Here is an 8,166-nt window from a genome sequence, read left to right as displayed (position 1 = left end):
TAGAAGGGAGTGACATTCTCTGTCCTGCTTGGCCAGTGTTGAGAGTTCCAGGGCCAAGTGCTTGTTAGGAATAACCATGTCCTGGTCAGTGTTTTCTGGCCCTCTGATGCTGGGATTGACCTCATCTCTCTTCCCACCTACAGTGAGGACATTTCAGCTCCTCAGGGTCTGGGAGGGAAGCATTTCTGGTATTAGGTACCCAGGTGACAACAAGATAGAATTCTGGCTGGTGGCTACAAGGAGTGTCCAAAGTAATGTGTACAGGCAAGTGTGTTTCTGCATCATGAGCAGGTTCTTAAACTGGGCGTTGCATCCTCTCCTCCCAAATCCCCATGCACATGGGGTTGGTGTGGCAGGCCACATCAGGGGACAAAGTTTTTTTCTCCAGAGGTAGCCAAGAGGGACACAAAAGAGTCCAGATATCAGCCTGGCAGCTCAGATAACATTTTGATGTAGATTTCTTCAAGAGCACTTGAAATGTAAATATTTTCCAAACATACCCTTTTCTATCTTGTTGGTTTAAGAAAGTAGTGGTGATACTTAAATTTCATGTCAACTTAACCAGACTATGGTGCCTGGTTGTTCTGTCAAACATCAATCTAGATGTTGCTGTTAGGTATTTTATAGACATGATTCACATCTAGGGTAAATTGACATCAATCAAGTAAAGGAGATTATCCTCCATAATGTGGGGGGGCCTCATCCAATTAGTTGCCCCAGTCTGCCCTGCAAATTTCAGGCTCATCAGCCCCCACAATCAATGAAACAATTCCTTAAAATAGGTCTCTTAACATATATATCCTCTTGGTTCTGTATCTCTAGAGAACTGTGACTGTGGCCAAATCTTTTAAAAACACAAGAATACAAGGCCAGAAGAAGGCATGTCAGTGGGGACAAAGATACACTGACTCTGAGAAAATCTTTTCTATACCTGGGGCTTGGGTGTCACATTCTTGCTGAGCAGCATGGCTGGAAGGCAAGAAAAACAGGTGTCTGGTAAATACTTAGCAATTTTATAAATTTGTCTGCTGCAGAGACCTAATTTCAGCAGTATCTAATGGCAAGGCTATTCCTAAAGATGATAGACCCAAGAAAATAATATCTTACAAAGTCTGAGTGGGGCTGTTTTTTTTTTTTTTTTGAAAAAATAAATATCTAATTTATTTTTATTCTATTTACTTATTTATATTTTATTTTAATTGAAGTATATTTGGCACATAATGTTATATAGTTTCGGGTGTGAAACATAGTAATTGCACAATTACACACATTACCCACTGCTTACCACAATAAGTGTATTGCTATCACCAGTTATTAAAGTATAATTACTTTATATTATGTTGCACTTTTCATCCCCGTGACTTGTTTACTTCATCCCTGTGACTTATTTATTTCATAACTTATTTTTTTCATAACTGGAGCTTTATACCTCTTCATCCTCTTCACCTATTTTGCCCAGCCCCTTGCCCCTGGCCACCACCAGTTTGTCCTCTGTATTTATGAGTTTGTTTCTGGTTTTGCTGTTGCTGTTTATTTGTTTGCTTGTTTTGGCTTTTAGATTCCTGTGGAGGGGGGAGGAGCTTTTCTGATCCACCTGGGTTTCATGACAAACTCATTGAAGTCTTGGGCTCCAGGAAATATGATGATAACTATAATACCCAACATGTCAGGCACTTTGCAAATGCTTCAAAGCATGTTATCTCTTTTAACTTGAAAAGCGAGGCTTTATTTTTTAGAGCATTTTTAGGTTTACAGAAAGATTAAGCATAAAGGACAGAGTTCCCCATATATCATCCCTCCTCAAGTTTCCTTGTGTCATGGACATCTTGCATTAGTGTGGTACATTGGTTACAGCTGATGAGCCCTTACTGATACGTTATTACTAACTAAAGTCCAGAGTTTACACTAGGGTTCACTCTCTGTGTCCTAACATCCCATGGGTTTGAACAAAAGTATACCACAGTATCTTACAGAATAATTTCTCTTTTTTTAGAATCCCCTGTGCTACACCTGTTCATCCCTCTCCCTGTCTCACCTACTTTTTAAATAATGTCATGAGTTTGGATTTCATAGGTCCTGGGAACTGGAGTCTTTGGCTCCTTCTCTATGGATAGAGAATAGTTAAGCCTACCGCAGGTGTGGCTCTAAGTCTTCAAGGGGTTAGTACGTGTAAAGACCTGAAAACAAAGCTATGATTTGAGTTTATGTGGATTTGATACAAACTCTGAATGATAAGACTTGTCTGTTTATGTAGCCAGAATAAGATTTTCCCCGCTTCAGATTCTGATTGGCTTTATCTCTTAGGGCATGGGGGAAATAGCCATGGTCCTGCAAGAAGCAGAAGATTTAGGATTAGTCTGTTAATAATGGCTAGACAGAGCAGAAAGAGGGCTTCAGGACAGGTTGGCACCAGCAATTCCTTGTTTTCTCTGAGGACCGCATGACTCAGCGGCTGAGATGGAGTGTGGCCAACATGGAAAACAACCTGCCGGCAGTTAGCAGTGGCTTCGGTGGTTGGTCCTGGTGGTGGTGGGTGGGGGCAGGTGAGCAGGGAGAGGCAGGTCGGAACTGGGTGAATCTTGAATCTTGGGACTCTAGCACCCTGGTGTGTGGGGTGTCATTTGGAGAGTGTGTCATTAAGGATGAAATCTAGTACTACCTGTAGACTGCCAGGATGGCTCCTGACATCCTGTCTAGCTGGTACCTTTCTCCTAGGAGTGGGTCCTGAACCTCAGTAGCTTCCTGGGTCCCTCTACCAACCTGAAAGAAGCCTCATCACCTGCAGCAACTCTGGCCTCATGGCTCTACTTCCTTCCCCGTTGCCTCTAGACTGTACTAGGCCGGTGCCATTTGGGGGCCCACAGCTGGGTGAAGCCCCATGCCCACATTTCTCATCTTCTCAGAAGCCTCATTATGTGTGAAGTGGTGCAGACAGGAGTTAAGAGAGGACTTGAGGGTTCTCTGAGGGCAGGAGTGGTGTGTCTGTTCACACTCTGCAGCCTTGATACACCCCAGAGCAGAGGCCTTTCACCAGGAAGATGTCAAAGTTTCTAAAAGTCACCTGAGAGACTTCTGAAAATGTTGCATGGCTTTTCTTCTAGCCCACACCCCCAACGGAGATTAGGATATAATAGGTCAGGCAAGGAGTAGGGTGTTTGAACATCTTTATTATTAAAATGTTCCGCAGGCCACTCTAGTGCAACCAGGCTGGGACTCACTGTTGTGACATCTCAGTATGACTGTCCTGCTGCTCTGGGGAGGGGCTATGAGGTCCTGATGCTTCAGGGCAGGATGTCCTCGAGGGGCTCACAAGGGAGGGGAGCGCCCTTGTCATGTGAAGTCTTTTCCCTTTTCCAGAAACTTTGCCTTTCCTTTCCAACCCTGCCATGCTTGATCAAGAGGCCTGGCCTGCGGTGTTTGGAGATGAGGTAATGTTCAAGGAGGGAGCTATGGGCATGGGGCTTGGGTTGCCTGGCCAGATTCGGGAGGGTGGAACAGGAGCTCACGTTGGCTTAGTTATTCCAGGAGAGTCTGCTTTCCTAAAGGAAAAAGAATCACTCAAATGAGCCTGGCACCCTCCTGAAGGTCTTTAACAGGCTCCTTCTGACTGGGAGCATTGGCTCCCTGCCTTCTGCTCCATCCTGGGGCCAAGACGGCCCCCAAAGAGACAATTTGAGCCTGTGTAGGCAGCCTCATAAATGCACACTTCAGGAGCTGCCTCACTGGCACTTCCTAGAGCAGACCCTGAACTGGGTTCAGTGGATCCAGACCTCCACACCTGCATATGATCTGTGATTCTGCCCACCTGGGCCATGGCAGGGCCCAGGAGATGCCCTCCCTTACAGGGCAGAAGTGCTTCAAGTCTTTGTTCCCTCAATTCACTTTTCATTCCCAGATTTCTGACTGGGCTTGTGGTTTCGGGGAGCTCATGCCCAGGTCTCAACACAGTAGGAAATTTAATTAGCTTGGTGTAAATTTTGGCTGGAACCCCTTTGCCCAAGGAATAATCTGGACTAGGAGATTCTCCCAACAGGAACATGAATTCAAGCTCCTTGAGGGGTATTTTTGTCCTAGTTCTCTCCAACATGTGCCCAGTGTCAACATGCTTGATGCTCACAGTTGGGCTTTCTGTGGTTTCTAGTCAAGGGCTTGGTCATGAGCTGTTGCTAATGCCTGTGAGGCAGGAGTCCCTTTGGAGTCTCGGCTGTCTTCACCCAGGAATCAGTGTTTGGCCAGATCTGGAGTCCAGCAAATCAAGCTCACTGATAGACCAGAAAAAGTCCTCAGCAAAGACTCATCTTCAGAGAGGAGTGATCGATTTGGTGATAATAAGTTCCTCTGGAGGGATGGGCTGCACTGACCACAACTTGGTGTGTTACTTACAGTGCCCTGTGACCTGACTGGGGGTCTAGGACTGAGGATGTACCCTTAGCTTGTAACTTGTTCCATGGTGGGCATAGAGGCCCGGGCAAGGCCATCGGGCCAGTGGCCAGGTAGCATGGCACCATGGGGACACTAGAGGAAATAGCAGTGCCCCTGGCTGGCATCAGTTGCTTCTTTTGCTGTGGAGAAAAGTGGAGAAAACACAGCAGTAAGTGTGGCACCTTATCTGGGGACTACACCCATCTGGGAGTTGCTATGAGTTGCTTTTCCTTCAATCACCCCACCCAGTGGCTAGAAAGCACAGGACACACATGGTCGTGAACATGCAAGGGACCTCCCTGGACTGCTCCCAGAGTACAGAGCTTCCTGTGCACCAGAGGCTCCAACATCCCTCCTGACCTATTAATGGTGCGTGGTCCATTTTGAGCAGGTCCAGTATTATGGTGGGCTATGTCTGTGGGAAAAATGTGCGATAGGTAGTAACCTGTGTGCTGTGATTTGAAGAGCGTGAGGAAATTTGGCTGGGAACTTTTCTGTCAGTAGAGCTGCCTTGCCTTCACAGCCTGCTTCTTTCAAAGAAGTGAATTCTCCTGATCATAGGCTTCCATAAATTGTTCGTTTTTCACACATTTATGTCTTATCTCCTCCAAGACAATTTGAACTCTCCTACTCCTGTGGATCATTGGTACAATGATCTTCTCTTTGTAGGTTCATTAAATTTTTGTTCTTTATACAAAAAGCTGTATTGTGTTAGGTGGGCATAGAGGGTCAATTAACATTTTTTGAGCTGATACTTGCTATATACTAATACATGATATGCCTCCAATGCTAGTACCTGAAGTGCTGACTTCCAAGGCCAGATGTGCTGTGCTCAGCAGGAATTATATCTTTTCTAAGATTGACCTTTGTTTTTTTTTTTTTTTCCAAGCCAAACTGTATCCAGCTTTATTAAAGATACTTTTCATAAACAATCATGGTATCTCAGGCAGGACATGGGCGGACGATCGTTAACAGTATACAACAACTTTAAAACTCCCTTCTTCAATGGACTACCAAAATCAGAAAGCCACTATAAAACCCAATGAAGTCTTCATGTGATGCTCTGAACAGGGAAAGTTTAGAGTGAGGGTTGACAGTTCACATTTAGCATGTTGTTTAACAACTTTTCACAAGCCGACCCTGACTTTCAGGAAATGAAATGAAAATGGCAGAATTATCAATCTGAAGATCCACAAGCTAAAAAAAGGAACTCTTTTGAGGGACGCCATCTCAGTGGTGACACCGTAAAGTCCAGATTGCCTGACATACTGGGAACCATTTCATGGGATCAGGTTCCAACAGGTCTCTGGGTTTAAGGGAGTCAAGTCTATGTTGAAGGCAGAGAGGGAGAAGAGGACATAAAAAAATGAATTTTAGTTTTTCCACACCACCAATGTGGCTCATGTGTGTCAACATCAAGGAATCCCTCCTCCTGGGAGCCAAGAGGAAGTTTCTCAAAACTAGAAGGGGAAGGTGTTTTTCCCTCGTTATCAATCTAGCTTCGGAAATATTCTATTAGTGACATATGCCCTTCCCCCAAAACAACAATGAAGTGTTCCGTGTGCTAACAACATAGCTTAAAAAAAAAAAAGTAAAACAAAATTCTGCATTTTTATAAAACTTGATAAAACATAGTATTTCAAACTGTACAGTCACCAGAAGTACACAGTTATCAAAAATGCACACACTTCACTTGGCATCTCCAGCACCTTCAGCTTTCTGTGCCTGGTCTGTTTTGGCATCTCCATTTTCTGCAGGGTTATTTCCATCCTTGCCAGCATCAGCTTTCCCCTTTTTCCCTTTGGGTACCTTCTCTCCCTTCTTTGCAGGGGTCTTTTTAGGCTTGGGCTCTGGCTTTGGAGGAGCAGGTTTAGCAGATAACCTTGCAGATCTTCTCTGTGGCTCATCCTTCACCTTGGCTTTATCTCCTTTAGCATCCCCTTCAGCCTTTCTCTTGGGCATGGTGGCGACGGCGGCGGGACGTAAGCGCTGGACGCGGGGATGCGGCGGCACGCGGGCTTTGGCCGGTCCGGGGGTCGTTCTCGCCTCTTCTTCTTCACACTGCTCGGGCTCCTGGGGGTTTATAAAGTTTTTATCCTAAGATTGACCTTTGGATTTTCAACTCTAGTGCCAGTTCTTTTTTTTTTTTTTTAATCTAGTGCCAGTTCTATGGCAGACAGTTCACACATTTTGCTGAATGATCATAATGCCCATACATAATAAATAAAATATGAAATCTCAAGGATCCAACTAGACAAATATTTAGCAAGTGGATGGGTTTTAACCATAGTCATAGGAAAGAGAGGAAGCAAGCACAGAAGAAATGTGAGAATTAGGGAATAATCATGCAGAAAGCCCTCAGCATGGAGGATATGGTTTTCCCTTTCTGAACCCAGTAGGGTCTGTAACCCCTCCAGCCACCTAGAGCTTAGCAAGCATCTTGCATTTTTCTGGTTGTGTTTGACTTAGAGACAAATATACCTCTGTCAAGCCTTGCAGTTGATGAATTTGTGAAGTAGAACTGGAGCAAAGGAAAGTTTATCAAGTCTTTGAAGTTGAGGCTAAGAGATTTTTGTGCACTAAAGACTAAATTGTGAGATTTTCAGATAAGGAAATCAAGTTCTCTCTGCAGTTAGGAGAGGTGCCCAGAGTTCCCATGATCTGAAGGTAGCAGACCAGCATGGAACAGATGTGACCATAGGACAGCAGAATCTGGATGTGGAGCTGATAGAAGATCCTAAACTTGAGCAAGACTGGGCCAGAGAGGACAGCATCCAAGCCATGGTGTGGACATATCTGAATGCTTTGTGAGATTCTGGGTGTTCATGTACATTTCATTCTTTTTTCAACCCTTGACATGTATCCTCTGAATATTAATGAGAAGCTAATACATACCTTGTCTATTAGTGAGCCATCAGGAGATTTGGTTTCTCTTTTTCAAAATAACTCTTAACTCTCAACTTTTTCTTTTTGGTTGGGAGCATGCACAGAAGCTTCCTACCTGAAGAGACAATTTGTATATCTCTCACTGAGAGACTTGGAAAACACCCAAGTTTGATCATGGCAACAAGACAAGATTTTGGGAAAGACAATGACAATAATGACATAAAGGAATCCCTGTTGACACAGGTGACTGCTTTGTAACTTGCCTGAAGATACTGTGTGTGGTCACTTACTTAATAAGGAGCTGGGAGTAGAGATTGTGTTTGTCAAGCTCATGAATTGAGAACAAAGCCTCAGAATTTTTTGTTGTTGCCTTTGGTTTTGTTTTACTTCCTCTTTTGAAATGATTTCTGATTTATAGAGAAGTTATAAGAATAGTACGAAGAATTCCACGGATGAGCCAGATTTCCCAAACACTTCACTGCATTTGCTTTCTTGCTTTCCTTTCCCTCATCTCATCTCTGTAGCTCTATGTCTTTCTATCTGTCTCCATCTCTCTCTATCTCTCTATCTATACACATACACAGGTCCATGGCAAACAGTTCATTTTACCAAGGTTGTTTATTGACTGGGGGAGGTAGTATGATGAGGGACGGTAGACACTGAAGAAGACTGGAGGAAGTTATGGGAGGGAAGGATGCCCCTTGAAATATACTGCTTTGCCTCATTAATTACAAATATGTGTTCCTATTGAGGGAAATTACTTGATTTATTGTTTGCCATGAAGTTTAAGATTTCTCAGTTAAAGCATGTTTGTTTTCATTGGAATGGGAATACTGTGGCAGTTTTGGGATTGAAGGC

General features: G+C 44.0%; 1 long non-coding RNA gene and 1 pseudogene across 1 annotated transcript; one reads left to right on the top strand and one right to left on the bottom strand.

The window, feature by feature from the left end:
* Positions 1 to 36: 36 nt before the first annotated feature.
* On the top strand, positions 37 to 7,336 carry LOC144314558 (uncharacterized). The gene is made up of 2 exons (XR_013380447.1): positions 37 to 264; positions 7,059 to 7,336. It is a non-coding gene; the product is annotated as an uncharacterized LOC144314558 (long non-coding RNA).
* Positions 6,015 to 6,513, bottom strand: LOC144314554 (non-histone chromosomal protein HMG-17 pseudogene; annotated as a pseudogene).
* Positions 7,337 to 8,166: the final 830 nt, after the last annotated feature.

This window comes from Canis aureus, chromosome 1 (genome assembly GCF_053574225.1).
Source record: "Canis aureus isolate CA01 chromosome 1, VMU_Caureus_v.1.0, whole genome shotgun sequence".
NCBI classification, from domain to species: domain Eukaryota; kingdom Metazoa; phylum Chordata; class Mammalia; order Carnivora; family Canidae; genus Canis; species Canis aureus.
Note: the sequence above shows the minus strand (reverse complement) of the source record. Positions and strands in the feature narration are given on the sequence as shown.